This window comes from Dermacentor silvarum, chromosome 2 (genome assembly GCF_013339745.2).
Source record: "Dermacentor silvarum isolate Dsil-2018 chromosome 2, BIME_Dsil_1.4, whole genome shotgun sequence".
NCBI lineage: Eukaryota > Metazoa > Arthropoda > Arachnida > Ixodida > Ixodidae > Dermacentor > Dermacentor silvarum.
In genome coordinates this window covers 239,457,738-239,468,542 of record NC_051155.1, presented here as the reverse complement: position 1 = coordinate 239,468,542, position 10,805 = coordinate 239,457,738, and the positions used below count along the sequence as shown (strand labels likewise).

The 10,805-nt window shown below is 49.7% G+C and overlaps 1 protein-coding gene across 8 annotated transcripts in view; it reads left to right on the top strand.

Annotated features, from left to right (window-relative positions):
* Positions 1-10,805, top strand: part of LOC119442961 (transmembrane protein 98) — a 40,634-nt gene that overhangs the window by 11,995 nt on the left and 17,834 nt on the right. The window contains exon 1 of one of the 8 annotated variants that reach the window (XM_037708052.2): positions 6,030-6,194. The exons of 5 other annotated variants lie outside the window; for them this stretch is intronic. The gene's annotated coding sequence lies outside the window, so the exon portion shown is untranslated. Of the gene's footprint in view, positions 1-6,029; positions 6,199-7,068; positions 7,090-10,805 lie in introns of those variants that run through there. 2 more of the 8 variants (XM_037708051.2, XM_049662482.1) reach the window with 2 other exon arrangements.

The following is a 10,805-nucleotide window of genomic DNA, read 5'->3' as shown; positions in this document are numbered from 1 at the left end:
GTGCACTGCAAGGCATGGGCTGGTAGTGGCGGTACGGGGCGGCATCCACGTAAGCCACGGCGGGTTGCCGTTCGTACTGACGCCAGAGCGCGGAGGCTCGCGCTGCTCTACGGGACGGGTGGTGTTCAGGGTGCATATTCTTAGGGAGGGGATTAACGGTTAGCAGGGAGTAGACGTGGGAAGGGATGGGCAGTGAGGTGGGAAGGGGGTAAGAGGGGAGAGTTTAAGGGTAGAGAGAAGTGCGCGACCAGCCGAGTGCGGGAGAGACGGAGGAGCTGGGCCGTGCGATGGGCCTCCGTCAGCTCTGTAAGGGAGTTGTGGACGCCCATCGACAGTAACCGAGCCGTTGAAGTAGATGTGGGAAGAGACAGGGCCGACTTATATGCCTGACGAATGAGGCTGTTGACTTTGTCTTCCTCGGTGCGTGAAAGGAAAATATAAGGAAGAGAATAGATGAAGCGGCTGAGAACGAAGGCCTGGACTAGGCGGCGGAGGTCGTGTTCGCGCATGCCGTGGTGACGGTTGGCAATGCGGCGTATTAGGCGGATGGTCTGGTGTACAGTGTTTGTGAGTCGAGTGATGAGGGTGGTGTGCTTGCCATTGGACTGAAGAAAGAGTCCGAGAATGCGGAGAGTAGAGACGAGGGGAATGGGTGTGCCGTCAAGGGAGACTGTGAGTGGAGAAGGCGACAGGGGGGCCATCCCCCGAGGCAGAAAGAGCAAAAGCTCCGATTTGGCCGGGGAGCAGCTCAACCCGACAGACCGGGCGTGAGTCGCCACCGCGTCCACGCCCGCCTGGAGAGTGGTCTCCATGTCGCCAAGATTGCCGGTGGTCACCCATAGGGTGATGTCATCGGCGTAGAAAGCATGAGACAGAGCTGGGATAGTGCGTAGTGCACGTGCCAGCGGGAAGAGGGTGACGTTAAATAGAAGAGGGGACAAGACAGAGCCTTGGGGAGTACCCTTGTTGCCAAGGGAGAAAGAAGGAGAAGAAAGTGGGCCGTACGAGATCTCGGCTGTGCGGTGGGCGAGGAAAGCGGTCACGTAAGCATGGACACGGGGTCCGACATGAAGGGAGGAGAGAGCGTCCAAAATGGCGGTGTGGTGTACATTGTCGAATGCTTTGGTAAGGTCCAGCGCCAGGATAGCTCGAGCGCGTTTGTGGTGGGAGAGGTGTAGGACATCCTCGGAAAGCTGGAGCATGACATCCTGGGTGGACAACTGGGGACGAAAGCCGAACATAGAGTCCGGATATAGGTCATGATGATCCAGATAGGTCTGGAGGCGAGCCAGGATGACGTGCTCGAACAGCTTGCCGAGACAGGAGGTGAGAGAGATGGGGCGGAGGTGCTCGAGGGCAATAGGTTTACCGGGTTTGGGGATGAAAGAGACACGTGCATGGGTCGAGGAGGAAGGAAGAGTACCAGCCTGCCAATGCTCATTGAGAAGGTCAGTAAGGGCTTCGAGGGAGGGGGTATCTAGGTTTCGGAGTGCCTTGTTAGTGATGCGTTCCGCCCCCGGGGCCGAAGTGGTGCGGAGCGTGAGTAGCGCCGCACGAACCTCTCCCAGGGAGATGTCCGCCTCAAGGTCAGGGTTGGGGGAACCGGTGTAGGCGGGAAGAGTTGTAGGGGGGTCGGTGCAGAGGTAGCGGTCCCGGAGGGCCGCCAGGAAGTCAGTATCGGTGAGTGGGGAGGAGTGAAGGAGATGGGATATATCCTTGCGCTGGGAAGCTTTGGTGTGTGTAGGGTCTAGCAGCACCCTGAGAAGTGACCACGTGTCGCGGAGACCCAGGTTGCCGGCCATGCGGTCGCATGTCTGGCCCCACTGTTGTCGAAGAAGAGAGGAGCAGTGCTCCTCCATGTCCGACGCGAGCCGGGCCAAACGGAGGCGCAGGCGGCGATTGTGTTTCTGAGCCTGCCACCGGCGGTGGACAGCGTGATAGGCCTCCCAAAGGTGCAGTAGACGGCTGTCTGCCGTGGTGGAGTGTGGTGCTGCAGGGAGTGTGGATGTGGCAGTATGGACGTCTGCCAAAAGGGTCTCAGTCCAGGCAGAGAGATCGATGATAGGAGCAGAGGAGGAAGTAGAAAGACGAGTGGAACGGAAGCGGTCCCAGTCAACTATCTGGGTGAGACGAGTAGAGGTGCGAGCAAGGGAGGGGAGAGGGAAAGTGGTGCAGAGGATGTAGTGATCGCTACCGAAGGAGACTCCCGTATTAGACCAGGTCGGATCGGCTACATTTTTGGCGAGGGTAAGGTCCGGATTGGTGTCTCGTTGGACACTGGATCCGATCCTGGTGGGGCGAGCGAAGTCATTAAGGACGGAAAGACATTCATTGTGGATGAAAGTCCAGAGCGAGTGGCCCTTGCGGGTGTTCTGGGGGTAGCCCCAGCTAGTATGAGGTGCGTTGAAATCGCCGTTGAAAAGCGCGGTGGCCGGGAGCCCAGCAGTTAGTGCAGGCCTCGGCTTTCGGGCGGAACGGGTGGCAGCGGTAGATCCCGCAGTTGAAGACGATGGCACTGGGGAGTGTTGTAGTGCCGACGAAGGTGATGAGGATAGATTGCGAGCGCCCCATCTGGCGTGCGTCGGCGATGGCGTAGGGGGTGTTGACATTCATGGCTTGTAGATCTTGGACGATCTCGTCTTGGGTTTGGGAGTCCACGGCGTTGTATATAATGCCGCGGAGGGCGTTGTCGGGTGCTGCCATGTAGGCACGCAGGGGGTAAGAGGTGGGACCCAGGCGGAGTTCCGATACCCGAAGGTAGAGATGAGCGCGGGGTTCAGATGGGGTGCTGATAGTCAGGGAGTTGTTGTACGGATTGATCCGTACACGGTCGGCGGTGCGGGCGGTGGCATAGTCGATGGTGGCAAGCGTGCAGAGGATTTGTAGCAGGGCTCCGTTAGTGGTAGTGCGGAGGTCAAGCCCCCCTCCCGGTCTGAAAACGATTTTGAAGTCCTCTGCTGGGAGACGAGGGAGGGGAGCGTGACGACGGAGAGTGGTAGTGCTGGGGGTGATGGCTGGCGGTGGAGTAGGGGTCTTGGATGGGGGCGAGGCAGGCGGCGTTGAGGCGATGGCCTGGTGGGCCGCGGCTGCACGGTGTGCTTTCACGCCACGGATCCATCGTGAGTCGGCTTCTAGCTCAGCAGGGGTGATGGAGACGCCTTCGACTTGGTATGCCATGTCGGCGGCTTGGATGGTCACGAACGGTTTCGGCGGAGGTGGTGAAAACTGGCGGCGTCGGCCGCAGGTGTGGCGTGGAACGCAGCTGCGCGTTGCGCAGGCGCTCGGAGTCGAGCGTTGCGCGCTATGCTTAGCGCGTCGGTGGCGTAGCAGATCACAAGGGTTCGAAAAGGTCGAAAATGGTCGGAGTCATTGGCCGGCCGCCAGGTCGAGGAGAAAAGGGAGCCGAGACGGACGCCGCTTTCCCTGCTCGTGGCCTTGGTGGTGGTCGTTGTTGAGGAGCTCGCTCGAAACACGTCCGGCCTGTTCGGCGGCGGAAAGGAAACCCGTCTATGGAGCATACTACTGGATCGTTATTGCAGAGCTCTACTCTCTGCAAACTGTTGAGCTCGTCCAACGCGCGGGCGATTCCCTCGGGTCCTACGCGCAATCGTTCGAGGGTTTCCACTAACCTGTCCCAGTGCACTCCTGCAGCCGAGAGCGTTAGGAACGCGTGGGGCTTGCCGAGTTGCCTGATCATCGCGAAGAGTTCCTTGCGCCTATGTTGCCAGTACTGGACCGTGTTTGGAAGGCTGCACATGAACGCTAGATCTCGGTTAAGAGCTTCTTTCAGGAAATCATTGCTTTCCATTTGCTGGCGCGTGATGCTGTTTGTAATTTGATTAGTTCTAAAGGTCATGTTTTTCTCGCGTAGATTGTAGCGCATCACCTTCATCGCCATGTACAGCACGTGCTCGGGGTGCACTCCGCGGCGGTCGGTTCTGCGGATCTCGCTGCTCGCTTTCATAAACGGGGTTGAGTGCGGTCCCGTAATTTTGCGGGGCGTACCGAGATAAATTAGCGGGAACGACAGTTCTTCTGCGTACTCGTCAAAGAGTAGCGAGATGGGTGCTTGGCCTCCACCGGAAGCTATGTTGAGGCACGGTGTTCCCTGAGCTAAATCTGCTGCTTCGTCTTCCGTGCAAATGTCTCGCGCGGCTGAGACTTTTCCTATTGCTGCGGCACCATCATCGTAAATCATTGTATGGCTCATCGTATTCAGCGCAGTGACCATTTGTACGGGATCTTCGAGATCGGCAATTTCAGGCGCGGGTTCTATCTCATCGTCTTTGCAGGGTTCTTCATCGTCGAACTGGGAGAGGCGGTTCCAATCGATCTTGATCTTTAGAAATTTGTACAGCGGTGAGTTTTCGAGATATTTCAACCAAGCGTGAACGTTCCGTTTCTTGACAAGCCCGGACTTGTACGAGGGCTTACTCAGCAACTTCCGCTTTATATGCACATTGATGGCTACGTCGTCGGCTATGTTTCGGGGAAGACTCTGCACCGTTTTCTGTACATCTATCGGGACATTCAAGACTTGGCCTTTGATCCCGTACTGGCAGTTGCCATGCGTTAAGCGCCTGATGCTCATAAACGGGAGTCGCGGAGCGATCAATCGTTCTTCTACGGGGTTCAATGCGGGTAGATCGCTTGGTTTGGGAACGTAGCGGTAACCGTGTGTTACGCTCATTGTAGGGACCCTTCCAGCTATCAACGAATCTTTGCATGCGGAGCAAACTACGTACTCACTGTAATCTGTTCGCGATGTTGCTGGGAATTCTTGTTGCAGCACTGCGATGGCGTTGTCTCTCGACTGTGCACTTCGTATGTTGGCGATTTTCGTCAACGCGTTGTCAAACCACAGGCGGTCGCACACTTTGCAGCTATAGCCGAAGTTCCGGTCTAGGAAGTCACGTTTGAAGCGTGCGTCGGCTCCTCCCACCTCGGGCAGACGACGTTTCTCGCGGCGAGCCTCTGCTTCTGCTGCTCGAAGGTCCGGGTTCTCTTCTCTGCGCTGGCGTTTAGCTGCCGCTTCGCTCTGTCGAAGATCCGGATTAGCTTGTCGTTTCCTCCGTTTGTACTGAGCTTTCCGGGCCTTCAGCTGTGGGTCGGCTTGCCTGCGCTGGCGTGCGGCCGCGGTTTGGGCTTCGACGAGGCTGGGGTCGGCTTGCCTGCGCTGCCGAGCGGCCGCTGCCTGTTGGGCCTTCAGTTGTGGGTCGGCTTGCCTGCGCTGCCGAGCGGCCGCTGCTTGCCGGGCCTTCAGATGTGGGTCGGCTTGCCTACGTTGCCGAGCGGCCGCTGCTTGTTGGACACGTACAGCTTCATCGGCCCTGCGTCGACGTTGTCTTTCGCGGGCGAGCACGCGTTCTCGCTCCTTGCGAGCTTGCAGTTCAGCGTCGTCCATCGCAGAAAGAGCTTTTCCTGAGCCAACGCGCCGTTTTATTTGCCACTCGGCGCGCGGCGCCGGAGAAGCGCCGGTGGGAGAACGCGTGATTGCGCGTGATTTACCGTGGCGACTACGACAGGAAGTCCGCACCTAAAATGGAGCCAGGCAGGCCAGCTGAGGCAGGCCATGTTATGCGTAGGATGGATAACCGGTGGACCCTTGAGTTACAGAATGGATACATCTTACACCATGATGGATATACCAAGAGAAGGGAAGCGCAGTCGAGGTCGACGGAAAACTAGGTGGGGTGATGAAGTAGAAATTTGCAGGCGCAAGTTGAAATCGGCTAGCGCAAGACCGCCTTCGTCCTGCAGTGGACATAAATATAGGCTGATGATGATACGTTAAACAAATAAAAATACTTACCAATTTTGTATTCTACAGTAAAGAGCTTATATGTATACAGTGCTTTGACAGATCAGAAAATCCAAGTCCACTTCTTAGTATAAACTTTCATGCTACGATGCTACAAAATTTATAACCGTGGACACGCCGCACATTAATTCGAAACTGTATGAATAGCAGCGCCAGCAAAACGAAGCGTCGACGGCCTGCATGAATCCTGTTTTGGGGGGGTGTGAGGCAACTGACTCGCGAGTAGCCCTGTAAATTGCCGTTTTGCGTGTGATGTGAATGAACTCCAGTGTGAAAACTCTTGTTATTGTGTTGATACTAAGTGGACTGAAGTCGGCGCTAACTAGAGTTACTGTTTCGAGTCCTGACATGTGACTGTCAACTTTCTTTTTTGGCAAGTACGCACAACTTCAAGACCTGTTGCTCTATGGCTTCTCGTATACACGGCGTGCGTCGGGAATGAAAATAAGGCTGCGGGATTAGTGGCGACAACTCAAGCTGTTTTACATTACACAAAACTATCATAACTGAGCACATAATGATGTCAATATAATGCCTCTGTGGTGCTTGGAATAGATGTATTCAACCTGCGTGATGTCAACCGGTTTGTCAAGGATGTTCGCTATGCGGCATTGCTTACAAAACAGCACATTCGTTTCCGTCGTTCGCAGAGTTTTGTTGTGTTATTCGTAATTGTCCGCACTGTTACTGATTTTGCTCAAGTTTTTTACATACGAGGCCTTGGCAAAGTTTTCCTAATTGACACCGCTGGCTTGCGACGCGTGTGTAAAAATGGAGCGGGTGGTATGATGGCACGCTGAACTTGTTGCTTCAAGCTTACATGCGGCGACGGAGCTACAGTTTTTTCGTTTGACTGGCTAATAACATAGTTGACGGTGATAATATAGATAGTTTGACTGGTAATAATATAGATAACCAAAGGTTTATATATGCCCCTGCACATCCTTTTGAAACCCTGTCCATTGCGTAATCTTTTTACGTATACCATGCAGCTATCAGTGCAAATAAATATTTTAGAATGTAATGCAGTGTTTCAGTTCCTGCAGTGCCCTTGATTCTCCTTGCTAACTTTATGTGCATTATCGGCCACAAATGTTTGTGCAATTTTCTGCTACCTGCACTACTATCTCATGCGAGGGTTCAGCCGAGAAATTCACAAAATGCACTGCCGCTGGAGGGACGATGCTGTCAATGATCGACCAAACTAGGGCTGTACCACTAAAAACCAGCGAGGGCCAAAGCCGCGGGTCGCACTTTAGCTCCTTTCAGTAAGTAAATGATAAAGTGTCGATAAACATGCCAATTTTATTATTTTAATCCAAGGCGCTGCAGACTATTAAAAGTAAACCAAGGTTGTAGGATTATTTGTGCATTTACTTTTGAGTCCTCATAATTTACCAGTTAAAAATATTGATTTAGTGAACAGTGATCCCCTGTCGTGTGTCTTCATAAAGAGAATAGAATGACCAGTTCAAAGCACATGAACAGGCTTGTTATTGGCTGAAACCAGACTTTTACATGTTACAGAAAAAAAAAAGGTAATTGATTACAATTACAATTACTTCAGTCAGAAATGTAATTGATTAAGCTATCTATTACTGCTCCACAAAAGTAACTGAGCAATTACTAAAAAGTAATTGATTACCTTTCGCATTATTTTCTTTCCAACTTTTATTATTATTGCATGAATACAGTAAATCAATAAAACGAGTTGGCCTGACTCTTTCAGTGCATTGTTGCAGCCCTTCACATGTTGCTTAACTTTACTAACAATTGTTTTTCAAGGTATTGATCGCTCATGTTCCCTCTTTTTCTTCTAAAGACATCAGCAGCAACACTGAATACTCGCTCATTGTGCGCGCTGGAAGGACTGGCGGTGTTGTAGTGTACGAACACCTTGCGCACTACGTGGTGGTTGCTCAATGCTGTGATACTTGCGTCTGAGTCCTCTATGAAGCGCTCAACCTTCACTCAAGCCTTAAAAGCACTTTTTGTGTTACAATTGCAAAATAGGTGTATATGAGTCACGTAAAATGCAGACGGGCAGGAACAAGTATGTGTAATGGACAAAAACTTGTCTATATGAGAGAAATCATAGACTGTGTTCAGCGAAGATGGGAGTAGTAGCTCTTACCGCCCATGAATGCAGCCTAAAAGTGCCTTCAAGAAAGGTGTGATAAACTCGGGTTTGCCTGTTGAAACAAGCGCATCCAGGTGGCTGTCACGTTCAATGATTGCGGGCGTTCTACTGTAGTTCTTGCCAAATTCAAGTGCTAAAAGCTGCAGCTTCTGTTACAGCTTGTCTTATCAATAAAGCAACTGGGTACAAGTAATTGGTTACCGATAGACATAATTGAATTATAGTAATCATTTCCGAGTAATAGAAGTAATCGATAAATTATAAAATTACCAAGAAATGTAATTGATTACAAGTAACTAATTACATGTAATTTGTCATGTACAACAAGTCTGGTGCTAACGGAGCGAAGCGCGCCAAACATCCTGTAAAATATGGCAGCACCTTCGTTAAAGTGGTCGTGTGTGGCAATACTCAGCGCACTGAAGTGAAAGCTACATTGAATATATTTACCTGTAGCTCAATGTCCGATGCTTTTTCCTTGCCACCACTGGACATAACTGGCAAAAACAAGTCGTGTACACAAAGGTGTGATACAGTAACTGAAGGGGTTAGTGCAATATGTTGCATCTTTTGCTTGAGGAAGGGCAGTCTGTTTGGTGTCATTTGTTGCTGTCCTCAGCACGTCTTGTGCTGTCACGCCGCTCCTTGAAGACCAAAGGCGGCTCTTGTTCACAGTCATCACCGGAAACATCTGCTCACAGATGTAGGCGGTTTTGAAGAGAGATGACAATTTCAAGGCACTGTTAACTATGTGTCTGTATTTGCTTTTATCAAAGTTTCTATATAAAACCGTTGGAGGGGCTGCTCCCTCTGCATGCCTTTTAGCTCCAGTGAACATTGCAGGTGAATGCAGCTCTAGCTGCCCTGTACAGTTGCAGTCAGATGGTCGCTCTGTTGCTTAGCTTTAAAGGACATGAAATGCCGTTGGAATTCTATTTAAAGGGTCTCGACGTATCCTGCAGATTTTGTCAGGTGCATGAATGCTCATAATCAAATTGAAAACACTTGATGCCAGAAATTGCTCAGAAAGGCACTATTAACATGTCAGTTTTAGAAGATGATACCAAATGAAAATGTTGCAGCCTTCACCGTTAAAATTGACGAAAAGTGGTTATGTCTGCTACCTAATACTAATACGAGTTGGGCTAGTGTCATGTAAAAAAATTGGCCCGCCAAGTTTTGGTCACCTAATTACGGGCTCTATAAAATGTGTCGAAGAGCAGCGTGTCATTTGTATTTTTCGAGTGGAAACCCTCAAATGACTTCGTTGGCGGCCTTTCAGTAGGTCAAAATAACCTTAACTGATGCACCTACTCCCGACTGGCTGCAACATGAGCAAATATTTGTCAAGGCAGAAAAGCATAGGTGAGCACTAAACAAAAGCATCTGTTCACAGGTGCTACCTTCCACAATAATTTAATACAAGCTTATTGGGAAAGTGCATGTTTGATTAAATTATGCATGCTACGCCAAAATGCTATTTTTGCCTCGTAACTTGCGAATATATGTGGTGCTCATCTGCCTTTTCTATTTTCTCCCAACAAGTGATCTTACCCACCTTATTTGTCTTAATGTGCTGAATGCCGTCAACGGTTTATGTTGTATTGTGTCAACATTGTTTCAACGTGTGTCAACAGTATTGCTTTTGGTGACAAAATTGTGTTTTTCTTATCACCTGGATATGTTCTGATTGTAGCTTCTGAACACCATAGAAACCTAAACTCGGCTGTGGACCAGTTGAAATCTGCTCGCAGGCCATATGTTGTGCAGCCCCCGGCTAAATGAATGTCGCTATGTCGTAAAGTGATTAGTCAAGAATACTACCCTCAACTGTTGATGCTGCCTTTTTGCGGTATGCTTCCGCATAAAGGCAGATGTTTTTCTTACATTTTCATCTTCTGGTCTTTTCTAAAACATTGTGAGAACAAAGAATAACTCCTGTCACATAGATGTTATGAGGAATAAGTGAATATTGTTTGGCAGGCATTGTGTTTTTCTTTCTAGCTGATAGTTCCCATGTGGGACTGCAAAATGAGCAATTCATAGCAGTAAAATGTGCAGGAATTTGTGACTGGAAGTACTTATTATTTGTTGAATTGGTGTTCTTGCACAGATTCACTGAGGCTTAATCACTGAAAAAAATCTGGCATGGTTAAGATACTAGGTAAAATGAGGCAACCAGGATCAGCTGCTTTGCAAAATGCAAATTAAACACCCAGAGCCACACAAAATTGGGCTGCCAATAGTAGCCTTCCTATATAGCTAGCTGTCCCCCATCCTACATTGAAAGAAAAGTTCAGATGAGTTAAACCTGCTGATTGGCAGTGATAAATTTAAGATTCTTTGCCCGCCTGTTATAAATAAAGGGTGTTATAAATGCCTTTGGCTATTGTTAATCACCCTTAATCGTATTAGCAACATGGTGTTTTCTTAAGTCATATAAAGGCTATACTGTGATTTTTGCATAAATTAAATTTAGGTTTTACAGAAATCATTTCCCATTAAAGTCTTTTATGTCAAGCGTTTTATGTATATGGTCCGCTGCAGTTTATTGGAGACAGTGGCAGTGAGAGGGTCACTTAGGAATGCCTAACTTCCACAAAGCATGTGAACAAGTTGAGGTTATAGTAACACTGTCAAGGGCCCTTGATGGATAAACTATATGTAAATATATCCAAGAGGCATCTTCAACTCATTTCACATCTTTACCAACTACACACATACAGCCATTTAAATCTCTGGAAGCCAAACATTTTAACAGAAATACCTGGCTCATTGGGCTAATTAATTAGGAACGTAAGGCTGACTCCAACCAAATAGCAGATTTTTTCAAACCTGATATTT